Here is a 25,750-nt window from a genome sequence, read left to right on the forward strand (position 1 = left end):
AGATACAGTAGTCTTGACATGGTGGATTGACCAACAAAGACAGTGGGGGAGGGAACCATAGAACCCAAACGGTCTAACAACACACAAGCTAGGCTAGTTGTATCACCTGAAAAGATTAAAATCGACAGGGAACAACAAGTCTTGGAGATAGATCCCGGAATCTCCCATTCAATGCTTAGTTCACCTGATGAATCTGCACCCCAGGTGGCTAGTATGTGGGATGTTCCATCTACAGGGCAGGATTTGGGAGAGACTGTATCTGCAACTTTAGCTAAAGTGAGACTCAATTGCCCCCGTCTTAAGATCCTATCCTGGAATGTGGCGGGTCTGGCTAATAAAGCAAATTGTCCGGACTGGTGCGCATACATTCATGCTCAAGACATCTGCCTCTTTCAAGAAACCTGGGCGAGAGAACATCTTCCTCACGCAGGGTTTGCCACGTTTGATGTTCCAGCAAAATGGGCTGGCAAAGGACGTCCCTCGGGAGGCTTGGCTACTTGGGTATCTAGCGACCTGGGATGCAGGGTTGTTGTTCATTCACAAAAGTCGGAGGACGTACTTGTGGTTCGGCTTGAATGGCCGAACGCAAACAATCTCCTGCTGATCAACGTATATTCCAGACCAACTAAGATCTCGCAGATATCGCACACGATAGAGGAGTTGGCAGCTGTTTTAGATGACATCCCTCAGGGTATTCCCACCTTGATTGGGGGAGACCTCAACTCCCACTATGAGCCCCTCCCGGGCCTACTGGTGGACCTGGCCGAGGAGGAGGACGCAGAGTGGTCTATACCTCCCTTGTCTGCATCGGCTCCTAGAGCTTGGACCCCTCTTGCCACGCAAATTACCGCTTTAACCATGAAATATGGTCTGCGGGCATGCAACGGCAGGGCAATCTCGGATAAACCAGCTAGTCATACCTTTAATAGCAAGGGTAGGGAGTCAAGATTGGATTACGTGCTTGTTCCCTAAGCACTGTGGCCGCGCGTCATTGACTTTCGGGTGTCACCTAGGGAAGACAGTGACCACAACGCGCTGGAATTGGAATACGACCATCCTGACCTAGATCCTAAGTCGAGACAGTGGGCGCCTTTGGAGGAAGGGCTTGACCTCACACAAAATAGACACAGAGTAAGGTGGGAGAGATTAATCTCTAATCCAGAGAAGATACCCATGCTTTACGCGAGGGTAGTTCCTATACTTGAAAAGGTCCAGGTTTTCGCGGCCTGTGACACTCCCCAGAGTGAACAAGAACAACTAGGGCAGCTTCACAGAGTTCTCTCTGAGTCAGTATCCGTAATCCTCACCCGCGTACCAAAGAGGGCCCATGATCGCGCTGCTGGACCAATTTGGTACAATAAGACCTGCCGCAACGCTAAAACAAGCCTATTGATCTCCATCAAGGCGGGTTTGGGAAGCGAGGTAATTAGGGCTAAGAGATCTGCCTACAAAATTCTAACCAGCAACGCAAAAAAAGAATGGGAACACCTAAAATGGGAAACGCTCTCTGCATCACTTGCCAGGGGTGACTCACGAAAATTCTGGCGAACTGTGAACACCGGTTCGATGGAATTGGCCACAGCATTGGAGCCGAACATTTCAGCCAGGGTATGGTCAGACTATTTCCAATCGTTATACCAACTACCGGATGTGGAATTGGTTGCTCCTCCCTTACCATTGGTTGATGACACCATAGAAATGCCCTTGTTTACAATTAATGAGGTCAGAGCGGCTATCGTTGGATTGGCATCAGGTAAGGCCCCAGGCCTGGATTGCCTCCCGGGTGATCTTTTCAAGCAGGAGCCGGACGTCTGGACACCTTACCTAACCCTATTATTTAATTCCATCTTGGGAGGAATGGAGGTTCCTGATACTTGGCTGGGCGCAGAGATCGTCCCTATCTATAAAAAGGGTTCACCTCTGCTCCCAGCCAACTACAGACCTATCAGTCTCATAGACGTCCCACAAAAAATCTTTGGCAGACTGATTCTGAACCGACTCCAGGCCTGGATTGACGACCATAACATACTGAGCCCCTTTCAAGCGGGCTTCAGGAGGGGTGTCTCAATGGTGGATCAAATTTTTCGTTTGAACTTTCTATATTGGAAGTCAGTAACAATCGAGGGGGGTAGCCTATACACGATATTCGTAGACCTCCGAGCGGCATTTGATTTAGTCCCTAGGGACAAATTATGGGCCGTCTTGGCGGCCTTAGGGGCCCCCGCTGATCTTCTTATAATCTTGAAAAAATTGCACCAGGGTAACTTTGCCAGGGTAAGGTGTGGTAGAGGAGGAACCCTCTCGGAGGGCTTTCCCGTTGACAGGGGGGTTAGACAGGGTTGTGTGCTTGCACCGACCCTTTTCTGCCTCTTTGTCAATGGGGTTTTTGGCCACCTAAACGAGCTAAACAATATTGATGCCCCTAGGTTGGCGGGCAGCAGGGTACCAGCAATTATGTTTGCAGATGATACCCTGCTGCTCTCCAAATCTCCTATGGGCATACAAAGGGTCCTCGATGGATTTGTCGACTTCTGTAGGTCGCACGTTTTGGAGATCAATATTACAAAAACTAAATATATGACCTTCAACCCGCCCGCTTTAACCCGACCGAGCCCTCGGGACCCTTGAGAGGGTGTATACCTTCAAATACTTGGGGGTCATTTTTAACCAATCTATGAAGTGGGACTCACACCAGACAAAAGTAAATTTGAAGCTAACGCAGATGACGGGCGCCATCTCCAGGATGTTGAGTGGGCTGAATTACAAACCACTAGGCCCTCGTCTCCATATTTATAAAACACAGGCTAGGGCGGCCGAGCTATACGGGGGCGAAATCTGGGGTCACACATCCAATCAGAAATTACAGATTATTGAGAATAATTTCTTGAGACAGCTTACAGCCCTACCATCTAGCACACCATTATTAGCCTTAAGACTTGACATGGGACTAAGACCCATTGTGGTGGAGCTTGGCCTCAAACCTTTAATTTTCTGGCGCAAGCTATGGTGCACCCCAGAGCTTGAGAATTATAGATTGGAGTTACTAGAGATTTTGCGCCTTGCAAGAGCTGACCAAATACCATGGCTATTGTACGTCAAACAATCCTGTGAGTTAATAGGTAGATCCGATTTGTGGTCCGACCCAGCCAATGCATGTTGCACGATTTCTCGTAAAACCATCTCACTGGCCTACTATGAGCACAACCTACGTGCTCTATGTATGAAGGCTAGGGCTGGCACTTCCTGAGATTCAAAGATACGTACAATCGAGAAGTAGTCTTAGATGCTATTGAACCAACGCTAACCAGAAAACTCTACTTACAATGGCGTTATGGTACTTTTCCCCTAGGAGCTTATACCGCCAGTTGGTCACAATCACAATCAGCAACACAATGCCCAGCATGTGGCCATCCTTCTGAGTGCGACTTGCACATTATATTTTTTTGACAGGCGTACCAAAGATCAAGGAGACATTGGCTCCTCCCACTCCTAAAAAACCTGAGCTTTAGGCAGCACATTTCAGCTTATAGAATTTTAAAAACTGATTTATCAGCACCTACAGTATTCGCAGTTGCGAAATTTTTAACAGCTATGTGGATTAGTCGCAATCGTTGCATAAAATCAAACATTGTGCTTGAATATGCTTCCCCATAGCTACGGCGCAATTTTTATCTGGTGTATTCTAATATGCTGTGACTAATATGTACTTTTTATTGTATGTTTGTATCATTGCACCCTTTTATGGTCCTCGTGACCGAAATAAAGCTGATATGATGACAATCATTAACACACACAAAACAGATGCAGTGTAGGCTTCCCTTATGGATACTAGAGGTGAGGCAGCTTAAACTCATTAACTTGCCATCAGTCACACACACAGAACTGATGCAGTGTAGGCTTCCCTGATGGATACTGTAGGTGAGGCAGCTTGAACTCATTAACTTACCATCCGTCACACACACAGAGGAGATGCAGTGTAGGCTTCCCTCGAAGATACTGTAGTTGGGGCAGCTTGAACTCATTAACATACCATCAGTCACACACACACAGAGCAGATGCAGTGTAGGCTTCCCTCGTGGATAGTGTAGGTGAGGCAGCTTGAACTCATTAACTTACCATCAGTCACACACACAGAGCAGATGCAGTGTAGGCTTCCCTCGAAGATACTGTAGGTGGGGCAGCTTGAACTCATTAACATACCATCAGTCACGCACACACAGAGCAGATGCAGTGTAGGCTTCCCTATGCTTCCCTCGTGGATAGTGTAGGTGAGGCAGCTTGAACTCATTAACTACCATCAGTCACACACACAAAACAGATGTAGTGTAGGCTTCCCTCATGGATACTGTAGATGAGGCAGCTTGAACTCATTAACTTACCATCAGTCACACACACAGAGCAGATGCAGTGTAGGCTTCCCTCGAAGATACTGTAGGTGGGGCAGCTTGAACTCATTAACTACCATCAGTCACACACACAAAACAGATGTAGTGTAGGCTTCCCTCATGGATACTAGAGGTGAAGCAGCTCAAACCCATTAACTACCATCAGTCACACACACAGAGCAGATGCTGTGTAGGCTTCCCTTGTGGATACTGTAGGTGAGGTATCTTTAACTCATTAACTTACCATCAGTCACACACACATAACAGATGCAGTGTAAGCTTCCCTCGAGGATACTGTTGGTGAGTTGGCTTGAACTGATTAACTATCATCATTCACACACACAGAACAGATGCAGTGTAAGCTATATGCAAACCGGACATGCACATATAGAGCTAGAGGCACTCTTGTAGTCTGACACACTGTGAGAACCTTTGACTACCATTATATTAATTGACTCTGGTGTGTTATTTTATCCTAGCCTGAATGTACAACGTCCTGCATATGCCTTGTTTCTTTCTTTTAATACTGCATTCTTTCAGTGGGAGCTGTCACGGAGCAGGACAGCCTTGCCAAGAATAGAACGTGAGGGATATGCATTTGAAAGTGTGAGGTGTGGAATGTACTTTTTGGACTCGAAGTGCAGTGTTGTGAGCAGTGGTGCACAAATGTGCTCTGTGTTGTACATTGGTAGAATTATTAAGTTCTTACTATTGGCTTTGACATGGCCTCATGTCATCCTCAATTCTGACTCTGCTTGGCTTGAGCTTTCTCTGCGCGCACAGCAACACTTGACAGTTGTTTGGGTTCATCACGGTCAAGGATTGTTTTTGTGAGAGATTGTTTAGTGTACCCTGGAAGGCTTACGTGAGCTTCATAAAGATAAAGGCTGGAACATACGAGATTGGAGAGGGGACGTGGGAACTCCTTCCTGCCATGGAATGCTTGTTTGGAAGTTGGCCAGGCTTGGTAAGATTCCTCTTGCCCGGGGGGAAGTTTTCTCAAACCTTCTAGTGCGCGTTTTGAGACAATAAAGCTGGTGTTTGTTGACAGTTGAGCTGGGCACACTCTTAGAGAATAGACGTATTGCTGTAAGACAAACAGAAAAGAGAGTCTTTGGATTTTGTAAAATAAAACCCTTTTGTAAAGGTGTTCTTTGTTTTTTGTTAATGTTTCCTTCCTCACCGAGTGTTGAGCCACCGTGTGGCAGACTCTGTATTATCTGAAAGGCGAAGCAAGACATTTTTGGCGTCACTTGTCAAGATATGAAAAGAAAATTAAAGGGGGAAGATGCTCTCTAAAATGCTTGTTTTCAGTTGCAGAATCCCAGATGCCAAATGAGTTATTTGAGAGGGAGATTGCTTCTCTTAAAGAGGGAATACAATTTGGTATTTCAGACAAAAATAGTGGTGTCATTTTGAATGTATTGCTTAGCATGTATGAAAAATATGAACAATTAGAAAAAGAATGTAGTGAGCTGAAAAGAGAGTTAGCTGACGCTTTGTTTGATAACAAGTCTTTGAAATAAGAGATAAACATGTACCAAGCTCCGAAGCCATTTGTTTTGCCAGGCTGTTCAGATAGCCAGGGTGAGTCATTCGTGAAAAATGTGAACTTAGAGATGTTGTCAGTTAATCTGCAAGTTTTACCGGAGGTTTTAATTAATTCTATTGAGGATGTTGCTCAGCCAGAAATGAATTTGAACCAAGAAAATGTGAACGTGCAGGAAGCTAAACACACCGACTGCATGAATAGTATTGAATACAGCCCCCAATCCGTTTTGACTGGCATCAGCTAAAACAACACACGAATCATTAGTGTCATAAGCTTTTAGAGAAAAAGCACCAGCTACGGCACATTTCATATCATCAAACTCTTTGTTGACTTCATCTGACCATACAAATTTGACATTGTTCTTAGGAAGCATGCTCATCCCTTTTGTTCTTTCAGCAGACAAACGGTACGAAATGAGCATAAAACTCCAGAATGCCAAAGAAAGATCTTAATTGCTCTTTGTTTTTCGGAGCTGGAAACCCTTTTATGGCCTTAAGGAAAGATTCCATAGGTTCAACTCCTTCAGCTGATAGTTTATGGCCTACATAATCCACACTAGACGTACCAAATTTTTGAAGGTTTTAAGGTAGCAACTTTCTCTTGAAGAATAGTTAACACATTCGCCAATGTTTCGTCATGTTCCCTTTCATTTGAACCGTAAACCAAAATATCATCTTGAAAACACCTAATATTGTCGACACCTTGGAACATAGTTTCAATAACTCGTTGAAAAACAGAGATGACACTGGGCATACGCTTAAATCTGTAGGCTCCACAAGGTATAATAAATGACGTTAAATGTCGAGATAGTTTATATGGAGAAATTTGATGATCTGCTGAAGACATAATCAAGGGTAGAGAATACATTAGCACCTTTAACCATTGAAAGCATCTCAGTAATATTGGGCAAAGGATGCCTATGAACCCAAATCCTATTGATTAAGTCTCTTAAGTCGATGCAGATTCTTAAAGATTCATTAGGCTTCCTGGCTAAAACTATTGGCGAAAGCCATTCTGAGCTCTCAATGGGCTCAATTATGTTCTCTGAACATACATTTTCCAATATTTTCTTAACTCATCTATCATGGAAATGAGACTATGTCTAACCTTATGTACCACTGGTTTAACCCCAGTGTTCAATTGAATTTTATGGGTAAAACCTTTGATCTTCCCAAGTCTGCTTGTGTCCAAAAACAACTTTCTACAGACATAATGCGTGCAACGTCTTTTCGTAAAAGACCTTGTTCGCTACTGTTGGGATCAAGTACAATTGTCAAATTATGCTGATCCAGCCACCCCAACAAATTTGATCCATCCATTGCTAAATAAACTCTACTAGTGGTCACATTCCCTTTAAATTCTATGTGTGCATCAATTTCTCCAATTATTTCAATGGGGTTTCCTCCATAGGCAACTGTTTTCACATTAATTGTATACTATCAAATTTCCTCCATTCCTCCACACCTATTAGTGTAAAAAGGTTACCTGAATCGGCCATCATGCTGATTGTAGTATCATGAACTAAAATAATACAGCCAGGTTTTCTGACCATTCACTCAGTCACAGAGGCAATTTCATTACCTATGATCTCATTAGAAATACTGTCATTTTGATCTCCACCTTCCCCCACCATGCACACTGCACTGCCCTCATCAGAATCTGACTGATGAGTCTCAGGGTTCTCATCAACAGTATTCACAGACTTGAAAACTTTTGGATCCTTATTGAATTTGGCTCTACACACTTTCGTGAAATTACCCTTTTTTTTACATTTCCCACACCATTTATCTTGAGCAGGACAAAAAGGTGAATTCCCTAAATGAAATCTGCTACCACAGCGATAAGATTCAAATGTCCTCTTCTTTTCCTCTGTTTTGGGCCATACTTTTTTAGATTTGTCTTTTGCCTGTACAAATTGAACATGAGTACTACTGTTCATTTGTTCCATAAACTTTGTGGTAGACTCAAGTCCAGAAGCCAATTCAATAGCTTTATCCAATGTCAAATTGTTGACAGTAAGGAGCTTTTCTTGAACTTTTTTACTGCTTGTCTTTTCTTCAATTTGGTCATGAATAATTTCATCTTTAAATGTTTTAAATTCACACGTTGGTGCTAAAATCCTTAAGTCGCTAAGAAAATTTTCCACAGTTTCCTCAGGCATTTGATGTCTTTTATAAAATTTGTGACATTAATTTCTTTTTGAATCGTAGATCTAAAACCTTTATAGCTGACGCATACTCGTCGAAAACCTCACCTTCGCCCATAACAGGTGCAACAGGAAGATGTTTTAAAAATTTTCTACCTTCAGTACCAAGATAATGGCGTAAAATTGTATATTTCTTTTTTTTGAGTAAACACATCACCTTCAATAGCTTCCAAATAAGCTTCAAAACCCTCCTTGCATTGTTCCCATTCAACTAGAGGTAAACCAGGAGATGAAAGAAAAGAAGCAGGAGGATTGAAAGACTGTTGCATTTTAAAAACAATCAACAATATATAAATATATATATGCAAAAGTATAGCTGAAATAACAGTACAATGTTAGGAATGTTACCTAATTGCACAGTGTAAGTAAATAGCATGTACTATTTGTATTTTAAAATGATGTAATACAAATGTGTTTGGTTAAATAGATAATAGTTATACTCAACATATTCAAAAAGAAGTTATATGCATAAGGGTCGTGCCTATCACTGTGTTAGTATACTGTAAACAATATGCTAATCATATAAAAACGCTCAAGATATTTAGTCAATAGGCATATACATAAGTGGCGTGCCTATCGTCGTATTGTAATGTTGTTAAAATCTTAAGTGAAAACACTATGAAAGAATGCCCTTTGACTTCAATAGGCAATTTGCATGAAAGGCGTGCCTATCGCCGAAAGCTGGTCTTGATGCACAAAAAGGCAGTCAATTTTGGCGGAGTACGTGCACAAAACATGCGTTTCAATGACTCTTGTACATTGCTGAACACGTAATAACGTGCAGTTCCAATGCCCTCCAATGACGGAAGCAATTGGAGGTAGTAGCGTTCCAGTGACGCTGCCTTTATTTAAAGTGTGTTTCCCTTTTGAACAATACAGTGTGACTCACCACAGTACCGATAGCGGAGTGCTAAACTGTAAAAAGAAAGAAAAGAAAGAGGTGTCTGTACAGCATAAAGAAACGCTGAATGCCGAGATTAGCAGGAGATCGGGCCGAAGACCACCTTAAATGAAACACCCTTCTGGCATGAAAAGTAGGCCTGGGCTAAAATTCCGTTCCGCACGCGGAAATTGCGATAATTTGACATTTTCGCGTTCCGCGGAGAGCGCGAAAATGTCAACATTTCCGCAATCCGCATTTTACCGGAAATATTTTGCTTGCTCGCGCTGTAAAATAATACATTCTCGCGTGCGCGCGATAGCCTTACCTGAATCCCCGCGTTCGCCGACAAGTTTTCCCGATCCGGTCGGGTTCTCCACGAGATGTTGGATTGTTGGTAACCATTTGCGCTGTCTCGCGACAGTTCGCGCCCGCAGTAACATCATTCGTCGCGCGATCACGTCTTTCTTCTCGCGATCATGCACCTCGAGACAAGTGAAAACAAGATGGCCGCGCCCGCGAGCAACCGCATGGGTAAGTTGGCGAGCCGCGACCACACAGAAAATAGCGCGAACGGGCGGGAAAAAAACTTCTGCATCTTCGTGATATTTCCGCGTGTTTGCGGAGATTTTTAACATTTTCGCGATAATTTGCGAAAGTGAATTTCGCAAATTCCGCCCACCCCTAATGAAAAGAGACACTTGGTCTGTTTCTACAATCGTCGCCAATGAAAAGATCCAATTAAAGGAACAAAGAGCAGCTTTGCCGGTATGATAACTTTATTTTCCCTCAAAAGTATATGAGTACAACCAGCATGGCAGCAGGGAAACAGCCAACTGGCACTGTCTCACATGGAGACAATTCCAGATTCCAATATCACATTCCAGATCGCTACGATCTGAAGACCCAACACTTTCTCTTGCAAATCATTTAACTGAGATTCATTAACTATGAATGGTGTCAATCAATTAATACAGTAATTCCTAATTAAGTAGGATCCTTTGATTCTGTGATATTTTATTAGAGCTATCGTAGATTTACTTGCACTTTGTGTGGTGAGTGAAACGCTCGGTAAGGGATCAGTTTCTGCGAAGGTCTCCTTGCTTCGGAGACCTGCGTAATCTGTGTAAAAATAGATGAATAAGAGGGAATATTTTGAGAACATTTTCAGGATTAGTGTTTGAGCTACTTATTTTCGTGCAGTTATGTGAGTCGTTTTGTACCATATTGTGTTCAGTGACTGCAGAACTCAGTTTTGTTCACAGAGGGCACACTACACTAGCACCGAAAGTATCGTGTTTCCAGCAGTAGCCTGGTCTCAGTCTTGCTGATGCAGGACCCAGCGCGGAAGAGGCGGGACCTAAGTAGGTCATCCGCTACCCACAATTCATTGTGCTGTAGCTGTATAGGAAGGTTTCAGATTCCGAGAGACTCCGTAGTCATGTTCTCTGTGTTGAAGAACCGCTCAAGTTACTGAAAGACAGCTGAACATTGACTAGGTGGAACAGGATATCTGCTTACCCACAATCCTCTGTACAATATATGCATACCCATGATCCTTTTTACAAGCTGCTTGGAAACAAGCCTCAGCGCCAGCTCAACATCGGTAATTCTGGGAAAATAAAAGTCTCCCCGTGCCTTCCAAAAAATAAATGTGTCCATCTGTAACATAACTGGTGCTCTTTTAAAAGTGCTGCAATACATTTGGCTTGAGTTCTCACTATTTAAGATGACAAAAAAAAACAAGCCTGGCCTGCAACAGGCGGATGGGAGAACAGAAATATGCTTTAGAAAGTTGAGACTCAACCGTATTTTTGAATTGACATCTTTTCCAAATTTTCAAAAGTCTTGCATATTTTTAAGTTTAGAAGCCTATTATATTTAGGGGTTAAAGTGCCTAGAAGTTTGATTTATTCCTTTTAAAAAGACCCTAACATTAGCGAAATAATGGATATAGTTATGGAACTCAACCTGACACCTTACCGCCATCTTGGCAAGAAGGATCTATGGACTCTCTGTAGACTAAAGAAAATGTAAAATGGTACCAACCCTACCAAGCTCAAGCCCCAGGAGCTCCTGGCAAAGGGTACCAAATTTGAGAAGATATGGCCCCTCCACCCAGTTTTTCCAAGAATTGTACAAAGGGTACCTCATTCCAAAGCAGGTGGGTCAGGCACCCCAAGCAGCTTTGATGAAAGCCTCAGTGAGGAGGAATTCCTTTTAGCAAGGATGGCTCATAGAATAGTCCTGGAGGAAAGAATCCTGGCTATAGAAAGGGAAAGAACAGATATGGGCCTAGTTCCCTTAAATGGTGGCAGCAACATAATTCCTAGGGGCAGAGAGAATTCTTAAGACCCTAAAATCCCCCTCAAAAGGAGTGTCCCCAGTATGAGGAACCAAAATATTCCCTTAGTGAAATCGCCGAAAAGAGAACTAAACACAGAAAGAAGGGCCTTTCTCAGAAATGGACCAATAAGAATCCAGTATTTCTTAATGCTGCCGCTAACAGCCAATGGCAATGGATGCATTTGCCAAAGCCCCACCGAGAGATACTGCTTGAACTAAAAAGTGGAATGTGACCCACAACCAAAGTTGAAAATGGACCCAGAAGACTAATAAGTGCTAGGGACACAAGTAACCACTCAAGATAAGTACCCAGGAACACCACCGAGGCTGTGTGCAGAGTGAATACAGGACTGCCTTCTCAAGGACATTCAACGGGGAAGTTGCAGTTGCAGTTTTTAAGATAAAGGACCCTTCCAAGAAGACTTGGAGGACACTCTGTGGAAGATGGATGGTTTAAAAGTCACCCCACCCATGGATACCCAGAAGACCAGATTATCTACACCAGGGGAGCCGGGTGCATAAGTACGAAGTGAAGTCAGAAACCGCTGTGGACCACAATGGAGGATTTATCTTAAGGTGCTGCTAGCGAAGCGGCTTGAAGGGTCTTGTGAAGTCTAAGGGGTGGATTTAGGAAGAGAAGTACCTGCAAGCAGAATGGATAGAGTCTATGCACCTCAGGAGTGACCAGGAGGCACGGAAGACAATTGCCCACCAATGTTGACTGATGCAGGGAAGTTGACGGTGACCGTGTCTCTGCACCTGCGAGGACCAGGCAGTGCTGTGAAAGACCAGGAGCTGTGTACAAGCTGTCCCACGTCTAAAGTCAAGAGCCCAGGGGTTGTTGTACGGCGGGAGCACCAACAAGCCTTGGCAGGGGCAAAAACGTTACAGAAGACAAAAGGTGCAGGGTCGGGACCAGCAAGGTCCCAGAGACCCACCACAAGCAGCTAAGTCAGAACAGGCCAGATCAAGCAGGGGTGCCCACTGGAGTCAAAGTAGACCCTCGGACAGATCGCCTAGACCAGAGACACATAAGTTACAAAGGACCTTGAGCAGCTCACTAAGGATGCAGGCCCACGGTGCAGAGAGTGTGGGTGAGGGTGTTCATCTTGTTAGTAGTAGCCACTGGAGGCAGGAGCTACTCGGAGCCCGAAGATCTTTGGAGAAGAGAGACACCAAGCCTTGGCAACTGCAACTCGACGCGGTGCACAGGGGTACGGTCCCAGAGGTTCCGACAAGGGGCACTGATTTCAGACCTTCTGAGAAGACAGCGCAGGCCTCGAGGGAATTGCAGAACTACCACCTGTGTTTCTGAGCCTTTCAGAATCATCCGTAGGAGCCCAGGTGCAGCAGACCGGTCAGCAAGGTTGCTGTGCCTGCGGATGCAGGGGGTGACACCTTCACCCCAAAGGATATTTTTTGGGTTGTCCTTGATGGCCACAGGCCTGAAGAGGATCCTGGATGGTGCACAGGCATGGACGTTGGCAGACAACTTACAGAACAGAGAGACCAGGAGCAGCAGGAGTGTTTCCGATGCAGTCTCAGTTACCATCTAGGCAAGAAGGAGCTATGGACTCTCTGTAGACTAAAGAAAATAAAAAATGGTACCAACCCTACCAAGCTCAAGCCCCAGGAGCTCTTGGCAAAGGTCACCAAATTTGAGAAGATATGGCCCCTCCACCCAGTTTTTCCAAGAATTGCACAAAGGGTATCTCATTCCAATACAGGTGGGTCAGGCACCCCTAGCAGCATTGAGGACAGCCTCAGTGAGGAGGAATTCCTTTTAGCAAGGATGGTTCATAGAATAGCCCTGGAGGAAAGAATCCTGGCTATAGAAAGGGAAAGAACAGTTATGGGCCTAGCTCCCTTAAATTGTGGCAGCAACATAATTCCTTGGGGCAGAGAGAATTCTTAAAACCCTAAAATTCCCCCAAAAGGAGTGTCCCCAAGTATGAGGAAGGTGATGACATCACAAAGTGGTTCACAGGCTTAGAGAGGCCCTGTGCATGGAGAAATGTGAAGAATTCACACTGGGGAGCATTGCTTTGGGAACTGCTCACTGGTAAGTGTAGGAATATACTTAGGCTGTCCGGTTTTAGGTTAAAACCTATAATAACTGATGAAACCCTACTGAAAGGAAAATAGCTCTCACCAGTGTAAACATATAAACACTGAAAAAACACCTGCAGAACCACAAACTAAATGACATTCAAAGAAAGGAAACGGAGAGTGAAAGAGTAATTCTTTTTCTTCCTGAAGGGGCAAATACAATGTAACTTTGTTATACAAGCTAGCAGCAAGAAAGAGCGGGCTAACATTATTCTGCTTGAGTTTTGCTGTTTAAGGATGTCACTAAAATATTGTTTCTTCTTCCTTTTGCTTTTTCAGTTTTGTGGTCTTTGGTCTAAAGATGCATGGTTTAGAAGAATGTTTTAAGTCTTGTTTAATTATTTTATAAACTGTAGAGAATCAGGAAATATCAAAATCATATTTGATATTTTGGCTGCATTTGATTTTTTCACTGATACCTAAAATGGCTGGTTTCATAAGAATCTTTCCCAATATGTGGCATCACATTTACCCACTGGGATAGATGCTGAGTCCTATGGCATCATGATGGGTACCCTGATTGAGGGCTTGGGACTCACTATTGAGGAATATAGAATTAGATTCAAAGGGGCTCATAAAACCTCGAGTCGACCCTAGACTAGACGGCTGGTTAACTAGAAGGGAAGTGCATGACTATAATGGGCTTTATTATCTGTTTATGAAAAAATACATTTGAAGTAATTGCACTGATGAGAAGTTGCATCAGTATCTGGTAGACCTAGGTCCAATTTCTCTACAAAAATTGGGAAAGAAGGCAGACCACTGGGTCCAGACTAGGGTGATCAAGACTATCACTGGGGGTGACCAAAAGAAAGGGGTTACAAAACATCCCTAGGGGAAAGTGGGTGAACATCCTAAGTATAAAAGTAAAGAGACTTTTACAGGCCCCCAAAATCCTGCACAGGAGGGTTGGTCCCAGAAACTCTTTACAATCCAACAGTGGGTACAAGGGTAAAAACCTTGATCCCAAAAAGGCCTTGTATTAGAATTATAAATGATTGGGACACAAAACTGGAGACCTGGCATGTCCCTTTGTACTCCTCCAGCTTGCACTTGTATGGCCAATCTCCAGGTGGGATCAACAGTTTGCCCAGAGCAAATCACGGGGTCTCCCTTCCACCTTTTGTTGCTGTTGCCTCATGTGTTTTGCTGGTGTTAGCTGCTCAGAGCACTGTGCCACTGCCAATCAGTGCCACAGTGCAAGTGCTCCCTGTATAAAGTGTATACATTGATTGGATTCCATGATTGGCTGATTTGGTTTACTGTCGGGCCCCAGTAAAGTGCACCAGGAGTGCCCAGGGCTTGTAAATCCAAATGCTGCTAGTGGGCCTGCAGCACTGGTTGTGCCACCCACAGAGGCAGCCTTGTAAAATGGGTCTAAGTTCTGCCATTGCAGAACCTGCGTGCAGTCTGGTACTGTCATGCTGACTGGGCAAGGGCACCCCCTTGCCAGTCCCTAAACTTTCCCTTAACTTCATATTAGTCACCCCGATGGTAGGCCCAAGGGCAGGGTGCATTGTCAGTGTAAGGTAGGACAAGCCCTGATGGGTGTGGCATGTCCTAATAGTGAATTACAGCCATTTTCATTTTTCACTATTGTAAGGCTACCTTTTCTCATAGGCCAGAATGGGCTGCTGGAATTATTGCGCTCTATAATCCTAGCAGACTCAGGGAACATGGTAGAAACTCGAGTATGATATGCCTGAACTCAGAATAATAAAATACATCTTTTAGCAAAGTTTATTTTAATGTTCTGTGTTTGCAAATACCACTTTTAGAAAGTTGTTATTTGCTTGCCTAACCCTTTCAGCCCGCCTCTGCTCTGATGTATATCTGCTGTCTGGTTTGTGTGAGTGACAGGGCTGGGGAATTCCAGGAGACAGCCTAGGCAGCCAGGTGGTGAATAGAAAGATTACACCAGGATGGGTGGGAGGAGTGCCCCTTGACTCTGACTAGGGCTGTGCTCTGCCACCACAATGCTGGCTCCACCTCCTGTGGAGCGTCTGATGTCTCTACCCTGCACACTGAAAAGACAAGCCAAAGTCACCACAACAAAGTGCTCAAGAACTGGACTGAACAAGGCAAAGGCCCCCTGGCCTCAAAGAACAAAAGAAATGCAGTAGAAAGATAGGAGCCCTGCTCCTGAGAAATCAGATCCTGCTTGAACCACGAAGAACCTCTGCCCGACTAGAAGGACCTGGGAAAGCTGAAGGAGGAGTACTGTCCCTGACCTGGGGGATTGGCCTGCAGTGGGTGCCTTGCTGAGAAAGGAGAGGAAAAGACTGAAAGAGACTTTGCAGAACTTGTGCTTCAACCTAATCTCCAAGGGCTTGTGGGTGAGCTTGCCCCCTGAAGAGTCCCAGGAATATTGGACTCCTCCTGCCTCAAGAGCCGCTGGATATTGCCTCAAAACTTGCCCTGCCGCCGGAGCCGCGATCGAAGTGCGACTCGAAACCCTGTTTGCTCTGCAGCCGTGTCCGTGGCCGCCCCGCACCATGTGGCTCCGCTCTGTACGAGCCGTAACCCGCACTGTCCACTGCCGGGCCGCTTACACCCCGCTGCACCCTCACCGCATGAGTCGCACTACTCGTCTCGCCGCCCCTGCCACTGGCAGTTAAGGACCGGAGCGCCCCGCAAGGAAAATCCGCCCGTACGCCAAAGCGTACCGGCTCCCCTGGCTCCGCACTCCAGAACCCGAACCCGCAGTCGTGCACCGAAGGGTACGGCTCGTACGCTCAAGGCTTACCGGCCGCCCCGTACTGCGCCACTAGGTTCGGATTGGCATCCTCGCTCCAAGGCATGACGCGCATCCCGCGCCACTCAGTGAAGCCGCTACAACCCGGACCGTCCTCTTTGCCCTGCAGCCCCGCCCAGACGTCCGGAACCGAGGTATCTACCCGAGCTGGGCCCGCACCGGAGGAGAGCCAACGCACGCTCCTGGGACACCTTCACCTACGGCATCATCCGCGTCGACCCCTACGAACTTCAAAGGTACTGTGAGAGTCGCCACTGACTGTGTGCGCATCGGACCCGCGAGTCCGCAATGTTTAGCTAACTTTTTTTTTTTATACGATCTTCCCAAAAAGAACCGCACAGTCAGCGCGAAGCGCACAGGACATAAAGATACGCATTTTTGTAACAAGGAACGCTCTTTCCTAAGATAATATTGTGGCCTCCTTTTTAAAAACGTTATTTGGGTCTTGTGCTAAGCCTTTTATATAAAGAATACTTATTTTTATACAAACCCTGGTGTGGTGTCCATGTGTGGTATTGTCACTGAGTTGCTGTGTGTATTTACAAATGCTTAACCCATAACGCTCTGAGATTAGCCTAGTCTGCTCGCGCCACGCAACCTAGAGGGTGAGCAGAGGTTATTTTAAAGAGTAAGTTCCTTGCCATGTCCCAAGTACTTACCTGTGCCAACCAGAGACCCCCAATTCTAACAGTCTCTGTGAGTGGTGTAGATTTGGCCACTCTTGCTGTCTGGCCTCTAATATGAAAAAAATATAGGCTGCAACCTTTGATTAATGTGACTAAGGGAGAAGCCTTGAGGGATACAGGTGCCAATGTCACTATAGTCACAGAGAAACCGGTTTCCAGAGGACAGTATTTGACTGGACTGGACAGACATACCCTGTCACCTGTGCTGACAATGTAACTAAGGTACATCTCTTGGCTATAGTATGCTTAGAATGGGAAGGGGTTACTGGCCTGAACCAGGTAGTGGTCTCTCCTGCAATCCAAGTTGAATGTCTGCTAGGGAATGATCTTGAGTCCTCAGAATGGGCTGAGGTAAAACTGCTAACCCTTGCAGCTCTGCTTAGAACCTCTAAGTTGGTGTATGTAAAAACACGAGCACCAAGACGAGCACAGGATAAACAAATGTTGGGAGTCTGAGATAAGGCCCAACCTTCCAAGAGGAAAGGTAAAAGACGGGAGAACCAGCTTTTGTACAGCAAAAAGTTTAGGACCCCTCTTCTCAGGGAGAGGGCTTGTCACCCTAAGAGGGAACTGAGACCATGGAACTTGAACGTTATCTGGTTGAGCGACTGGGTTCAGGGGTGACTCTATAGTGAACAGCTGTGTCAAGGACAGAAGACCTGTCCTACTCTTGAAAACCTGTGACAGGATAAGGGAGATGTCAATGGCTCCCACAGGATTTATTGGGAGGTGGGACTCCTTTACACTGAGGCCAGAGACTCCAAACCAGGTGCCACTAAGAGAGTAATAGCGCCTCAGCATTTTATGGCATTCCTCCTCCCTGGCCCATGACATCCCCTTGCTGGGCTTCTTGGACAGACTGAAACTTGGAGTGGGCTAGTCAGCCACTTCTACTGGCCAAGCATGTCCCAGAAGTTTAAGGAGTTTTGCGGCTCCTGCGTCAACTGTCAAGCAAGTGGCAAGACAGGACGCCACTCAAAGGCCCCCTTAATTCCACTGACAGTAGTTGGGGTTGCCTTGAAATGGTAAGGGTAGACATAGTTGGTCAACTTGAACCTCCCACTGCATCAGGAAACGAATTCATACTGGTAGTAGTGGATCAGGCTACCAGGTATTCTAAGGCAATTCTCCTTAGGACTACAATACCCCCTGCATTAGCCAATGCTCTGATTGGTATCTTTACTAAGGGTGGGCGGAATTTGCGAAATTGACTTTCGCAAATTCTCGCAAAATTGCGCAAAATCTCCGCGAGCATGCAAAACTTTCGCGAAGATTGCTTTTCCCACCCGTTCGCGATGTGTTTTTGCATGCTCGCTGGAAAATATATCTCCAACTTGCCCATGCGGTCGCTAATGGGCGCAGCCATCTTGCTCGCGATGCTTATTTCCTGCTCGCGATCGCAATGACGTGTTCGCGATCGCAAAAGTCTCACGGGATAGCGCGACCGGATATCAGCAATCCAACATCTTGTGGCACGCGCGAACAGATAGGAAAACTCGTCGGCGAACACAGGGACCTGGTAAGTTGCGACCGCGCGCGCGAGAATGCATTTTTAAAGCGCGAACAAGAAAACACTTCAGTGTCGCGGCAGGTTGCAAAATTTTAACATTACCGCGCTCTCTGCGGAATGCGAAAATGTCAAAATATCGCAAATTCCGCGAGCGGAATGAAATTTACTGCCCAGGCCTAATCTTTACCAGGGTAGGGTTTCCTAAGGAAGTGGTTTTAGACAGATGCAAACTTCATGTCTAGTTACCTAAAACACATGTGGAATGAGTGTGAATTGACCTATGAGTTCACTACACAATTTCATCCACAAACTAATGGCCTTGTTGAATGATTCAGCAAGACATTGAAAGGCATGATCGTGGGACTCCCTCAAAAACTCAAAATAGGATGAGATGTCCTTTTTCCAATCCTGCTTTTCTCCTACAGACAAGTATCTCAGAAGGAAGTAGGGTTTCCCCCTTTAATTGTCTGTTTGGCCATCCTGTTAGAGGACCCCTTTGTCGTGTGAAGGAAGACTGGGAGAAGCCTTACCATGAACCCAAGCAAAATATTGTGGATTATGTACTAGACCTGCATTCCTGGATGGCAGAGTACATGGGAAAACATCTAAAAACTTTGAGGCCAGCCAAAAGCTCCAGAAGCTGTGGTATGATCAAAAGGCTGCACTGGTGGAGTTCCAACAGGGCAGACGGTATGGGCTTTGCAGCCTGTGACACCAAGGGCCCTCCAAGACAAATTGTCTGGTACTAACCCTATCCTTCGGAAGAAAAGTGAGGTCACCTACTTGGTAGACCTGGGCACACGTAGGAGCCCCAGGGGGTGATCAACGTGAACCAGCTAACAATTTTCTGTGAAAGGTTGCTGATGGTTACTGATGAGGATCAGAAAGCATACGGTGAACCTCTGCCTGGCCCCCTCTCTTACAGTCCAAATGATGGGTCAGTTGATGGAGCTGTTTACTCAGACACCCTCTCTGCCCAACAAAAGGCTGACCACAGGCAAGTCTTGCAGCACTAAGCTGAGCTCTTCTCCATAAATCCAGGTCAGTAACACCGGTGTATCCTTGATATGGACACTAGAGACAGCTTGCCTGTAAAAACAAAGATCTATCAGCTGTCTGACCAAGTTACGGAGAGCATCAAAGCTGAAGTATGCACAAAGCTGGAGATGGGGGTTATTGAACCCTCTGAGAGTCCCTGGAGAAGCCCAGAGGTCTTAGGGAGAAATAAGGGTTTTTGTGGACTACAGATGTCTCAATATGGTCACCAAGACAGATGCTCACCCTATATCCAGGGCTAATAAGTATTCATTGTGTATATAACATGTTTAGTTTGTATTACCTTCTTTAAATTATTTTAGATTGAAGTGTAGAAAGTAATTTTCACCTTGCATCTAACACCTTCTTCAAACATTCTTAAGGCCTTATTATGAGTTTGGTGGTACGGGAGCAGGACCACCTCGCTCTCGTACCACCAAACCCATGTACGAACTGCCCACCAGGTCAGGAGTTTTCTTCTTTCTGGCGGTCAGTTCTTTGGCTTTCCCAGTGCGGTGCCAATGAAACAGGCACCACAATGGGAACGTCAAAGGCAGTACCTACACGACATGCACAGCTGCAGTCCATGCTATGCAGGTACTAGGGTGAATGCACACAGGGGGGCACATGTAGTTACCCCATGCATGCAGCCACATGGCATGAGGCATCACGGTTTCCTCGCCACCGCAACTTTCATGGCTGTTGTGCTGCCACGAAAAGTGTGGCGGTAAGAAAACTTGCGATATGCTTAAGGGGGCGCATCATCCCCGGCGAGCACATTGTGGCCTCAAGATTGCTGATCCACTGCCAGGGATCTCTGATCCCTGGTGGTTGCAGTGGTTCCATGGCAGCCCGACCACCCTGGTTCTAATAGGGTGGCTGGGAAACACTGCGCCCCCGCGAGTCTGGGGGTCTGTGGATCGCCAGAATCTTAATAAGCCAATTAGATTAATGGGGGAATAGTAAATGTAACCCATTAAATGTCAAACATCTTTCCCCAATAGGATTAGATTGGAGTGGGAATAGTAAATGTCACTCCTTTAGTGACCAATTCCTTCTTCCAATATGGTCACATTTGAGTGGAAATTGTAAATGTCACCCGTTTAGTGTCAAACATCGTACCCAAATACGTTTAGATTGGAGTGGGAATAGTAAATGCCACCCCTTTATTGTCCAACACTTACCTCAATATGGTTAATTTGGAGTCGGAATTGTAAATGTTGCCCCTTTTGTGTCCAACACCTTCACCTAATATGGTTAGATTGGGGTGGGAACAGTAAATTACACCATTTTAGTGTCCTATGTTTTCCCCAGATTAGTTTAAATTAGAGGGGAATAGTAAATGTCACCCTTTTAGTATCTATGGGCATGATTACAAGTTTAGCGGACAGGGTTAGTCTGTCACAAACGTGATGGATATCCTGTCCGCTAAATTACAATTCCACAATATCCTACAGAACTTGTGACGGAGTATCCCATCGGCCAAACTTATAATCAGGCCCTAAGACTTTCTTGAAAATGGTTTATGTTGGAGTGTGATTATTTAATTTAATAATTTGAGTCTGCAATCCTTTATTTTCATTGTGTTGGTATGTATTAGAGGTATTTTGTGTTATTTCATTAATATTGTTAGTGTAATATAAAAAAAAGTTGTGCAATTCCAGGCAATATTATCAATAATTACTATTTTTCTAGAATAAAAACATAATACATTTTTCTCATTTTGTTGGTTTTCAAATATTTGGAGAGTGTATATTTTACATGTTTAAATATATATATATTTCAACATAAAAATAAGCATTTATATGAAGGTAAGTAAATTAAATGTTTTTCATGATTTTGTATGTTTGCTGTATATTTCCCACTATCAGTTTTGTTTTTTTAATAGTTTAACATTGATTTATATACAAGTTTTCAAAATAATTTTTAACGTGATTTTTCATTATATGATAAAAAATTTATATATCTTATACCAGTGGTTCTCAGGGGGTCCGCAGGCAGCAGTTTTAAAAGCACTGCAAAGTTCCTTGTATAATCAGCAGTTTTTGGGCAGCAATAAAAGCGTCAAGATAACTCAGGTGATTAATGTACCTGCTAGAGAGAGATGGGGGGGGGGGGAGTTTGTCCAGTGGCAGCTTTGACTCATCTAAGGAAGTGCAGATGGTTAATATGCCTTCTGCGAAGAATGTCTACCATGCATTTCTTAAAAAGCGGTATTTTGTTTTGTGCATAGCTCAGTGTGTTCCTGCATAGAGATTCTTTTGTTATTGTGCAGTTCACAAGTTCCAATTGTTATCTAGCAGAGTGAGCTATGAACTGCCATCAAAGAGCTGCATGCAAACTGCATGGTACAAGTTAGTGAGTTATGCTTTTTCCCAGTCTTTCATTATTCCGATGTGGCTAAAAAGGTTTGTGTGGGTAGAAATAAATCATTATTATTAAAGTCAACGCGAACCCCTGTGTTATGTTATGAATCCTGAGTTTGTGCTTTTCTAGACCAAGCACTCTTAAAAAAAGCCTACCAGTATGGATGACAAGTGAATTCTACACCTTGTATTCGCCTTATGTAACATTTTCTATTCACTGAATTACACATGTATGATTCATTGTTTCTGTATGTGTGTGGTGTAAAGTGCTCTGGCACCCTACAGTGGTATGAGAGGTGTTACACATTAAATTAAATACATGTGACAGTGGGGCTATGGAGAGATGAGAGGCACTGTTGGAGCATAGTAGTGAGGGACTCATTGAAGATTGTCAATCATTGAAGATTGCCAAAAGATTGTTGTATCCTGGTGCATAGTAAAGTCATTATTTACTATGCTTTAAAAGCTAATACAATTCAATAAATATTGACAAATGTGTTGTAAAATGAACCATTTTCCCCCATATTTTCTTGGGAAGAGCCCCCCAAAGACCCCTTTGTAGTGGTCAGGCTTACTCGCTGCACTTGTTGTGCACTGTACGGGCACTGGTATGACAACATTTGCCAGAGCAGCTTTAGGTTTCCAGCCTTAGTAGGAGCCTCAGGCAACAAAATAAAACCAAACAATGAAAAGCTAGCTGCGAGATGCAGCACCAACCTTCCCACCACGATTTTTCGATTTTTGATTTGATTTGATTTGATTTGAGACTTATAAAGCGCACGAATGCCCAAGGGCGTCTTGGCGCTATGACCGACGAGTATGATCCTCTACGAGTTAACTAAAATTAGCTGAGCTCCAATTTTTAATTCTTAAATAGCCATGTTTTCAGCAGCCCTCTGAATGACATTAGTGATTCGCTGTGTTTTATTGACATGGGTAAAGTATTCCAGATTTTTGCTGTTCCCAAAAAGAAGCTCCTGCCCCCCCAGCGAGCTTGCTTATATCTGGGTATTGACAGAAGATATGCTTGTGCTGACCTTAAATTCCTAGCTGGAATATATTTCTTAAGGTGTGTTCTTAGATACAATGTCCCCTTCCCCTGTAGTGCCTTAAATGCTAGGCATTGCCACTTGAAAATAATTATTTTAGTCACTGGAAGCCAATGTAGATCTTTCAATTGAAGGGAAACAGACTCAAATTTGGGAATGTCCAAAATCATTCTAGCCGCTTGCATCCGGAGTCTAACTAAAAGCTGTGTTTGAAGTCCCACATATAGGGCATTACCATAATCCAATTGTGATCAAGCTAGGGCCATAACCACTGTTTTCAGGGCGTCCAATGGAATAAAAGTATGGATCTTCCTAATCATTTTCAAAATGCCCCAAAAGGTGGAGGCCAGTTTTTTGATTTGACATTCAAACGTTAATCTTTCATCACCTATTACACCTAAGTTCCTCACCTTCGTGACCGGAACCGGACATTCTCCTAGGTCGGCCGGCCACCATCTTGGGGACCAAAAGGAGGTCTTAGATCCTAATAACAACACCTCTGTTTTTCCCCCATCAAGTTTGAGGGAATTTCTCTGCATCCAAATGTTGATCTGTACCATGCAAGTGTTAAAACGGTCTGCTGTCTCATCTATGTTATTAGACACCGAGACCACTACCTGCGTATCATCGGCGTAGGAGACCACCGAAAATCCGGATTTCCTAATTATGGCCGCCAAAGGGGCCATGTAGATATTAAAAAGAGTGGGGCTGAGGGAAGAACCCTGCGGCACTCCACAAGGCAATTTGAAGGATTTAGAAACTAATCCATCCATTTCTACGACAAACGATCTGTTCGTTAAATATGATGATAGTAGCGTGATGGCAGTATCTTGGAGTCCCAACTCTTCTAATCTTTCAATTAGGATTCCATGATTGACTGTGTCGAAGGCCGCCGGCAGATCTAACAAAATCAAGCAGCCTTCTTTCCCTGATCCAGTGTTCTTCTAAGTTCTTCTACAGCCATTACCAGGGCTGTCTCTGTTCCATGACCTTCTCTGAATCCATATTGTGAATGATCTAAAAGATATTCATCCATGATGAAAGTTGTAATTAGCTTGTTAATTAGTTTCTCCAACACCTTAGAATAGAAGGGGATCCTTGAGATTGGCCGATAGCTACCTGGTTCGGTAGGATCAAGATTATTCTTTTTCAATAAAGGCCAAACTGAAACTATTTTCCATGCTTCTGGGAACAGTCCTGATAGTATTATTTCTGAAAATACTGTTGTAAGTTGTTCACTAATCATTTCTGTGAACATATGAAAGATTTTGGGGGGGCAAGGATCAGATGGGGCTCCAGACTTGGTCGTCATTACTATTTGTCTAATCTGTTCCTCCGAAGGCGGAAGAAAAAGAAACCCAGGTCTGGATCCTGTTGTGCGTATTCCTAACTTGCTAGATTCAGAGGATAGCCTAGAACTTTCATTGAGTGATTTATATACTGTCTCTACTTACTGTCTCTACTTTATCAGTAAAAAATTCTCCCAGAGTATTACAAAACTCTGGATTATTCATCTTCTGAGAGTTCCCTGGAAGATTAGCGAGTCTTTTCACTGTATCAAACAATTCTCTACTAGTGTTCTTAGCTTCTAGGATGTTATGAGTGAAATATTTGCTCTTTTCCTCATTAATTGTCTCCTTATACGCTAGCAAGGTCTGTGCGTACTCTCTTTTCCCCCCTTCATCATAGCTCACTCTCCACCTTCTTTTAGACCTCCTGCAGGCCTTTTTTTGTTCTCTGAGTTTCTCAGAGAACCATGGTTGGGAAGGTCGCTTCCTTTTGGACAACGAGGTTTTCTTTAAAACTACTGTATCTACGGCCGCCTTAATCCAGAAATGTACTCTGTTGGCCATACCATTCGAATCAGTCTTTAAATTTGGTTTAGATGTTCCTAGTACCGCTTGTAGCATAGGGATATCAATATTGGCCCAGTCCTGATATACGGTTCTAGCCTGGATATCAGTGGGTGTCATTAACTGCCCTTTATCCTGTATGGTGAATATTATGGCTTTATGATCTGACCATACGACAGGTATAACTTCCATCACTTCTATTCTTGGATTGGACGTAAAAATTCCACCCAGGGTGTGCCCTGCAATGTGAGTATCTTGCCTGACTATCTGTTTCAAGGAAAAACTTGCCATTGAGTCAGTGAGTGCAACCGTGTTATTATCATCTCCTTTTTCTAAATGAAAGTTAAAATCCCCTAATACTGTACAATCTGAATACTTTATACTTGACTCCAAAAAGGGACTTATATTCTCCATCAGGAGAGTACGGGCTTTTGGTGGACGATAAATGAGAAGACCATTTAACGTATAATTATTATTGAGTGTTATCTGGAAAGCTAGTGTTTCACAGTCTGGTGAACCCCCTTTCGCACAACCAGTCACTCTGAGTCCTTCTCTAAAGATGATAGCAAGCCCCCCCCCCCCGCTTATACTCTCTGTCTGCTCTAACAATAGAGTAACCCATAGGGAGTGCTGACGTCAACTCTGGATTTGATGCGGCATCTGCCCAAGTTTCTGTAATGAATGCCAGGTCTAATTTCTGGCTTTCTAGCAGATCCGCCAATTCAGTGTTATGTCGTATCAATGAGTGTGCATTAATTAATACTGCTCTCCACTCTTTCAAATTTAACCTGTTTTTTAGTGTATCTTGACTAGTAATTTCCTTCACCTTAATATAGCTGAAATTCAGCTCGCAGTGTTTACACCTCCTTGGCTCGAACCTAAGGTCTAATGGTACGCCACAAAGAATATTAATGTTAGTGTTCAACCTTAGGAGTTTCTCTCGTGAGTACGTTAGTGGCCTATAACAATTGGGAATTGGAGCAGGGGTCATGACGCTAGACGTGGGCCGGACACGGAC

At 44.2% G+C, this 25,750-nt stretch overlaps 1 protein-coding gene across 1 annotated transcript in view; it reads right to left on the bottom strand.

Moving 5' to 3' along the window:
* LOC146808487 (transient receptor potential cation channel subfamily M member 2-like) overlaps nucleotides 1-25,750 on the bottom strand; it is a 1,974,138-nt gene that overhangs the window by 1,106,507 nt on the left and 841,881 nt on the right. The gene's annotated exons all lie outside the window — the stretch shown is intronic.

Source organism: Triturus cristatus, chromosome 8 (genome assembly GCF_964204655.1).
Source record: "Triturus cristatus chromosome 8, aTriCri1.1, whole genome shotgun sequence".
Lineage (NCBI taxonomy): Eukaryota > Metazoa > Chordata > Amphibia > Caudata > Salamandridae > Triturus > Triturus cristatus.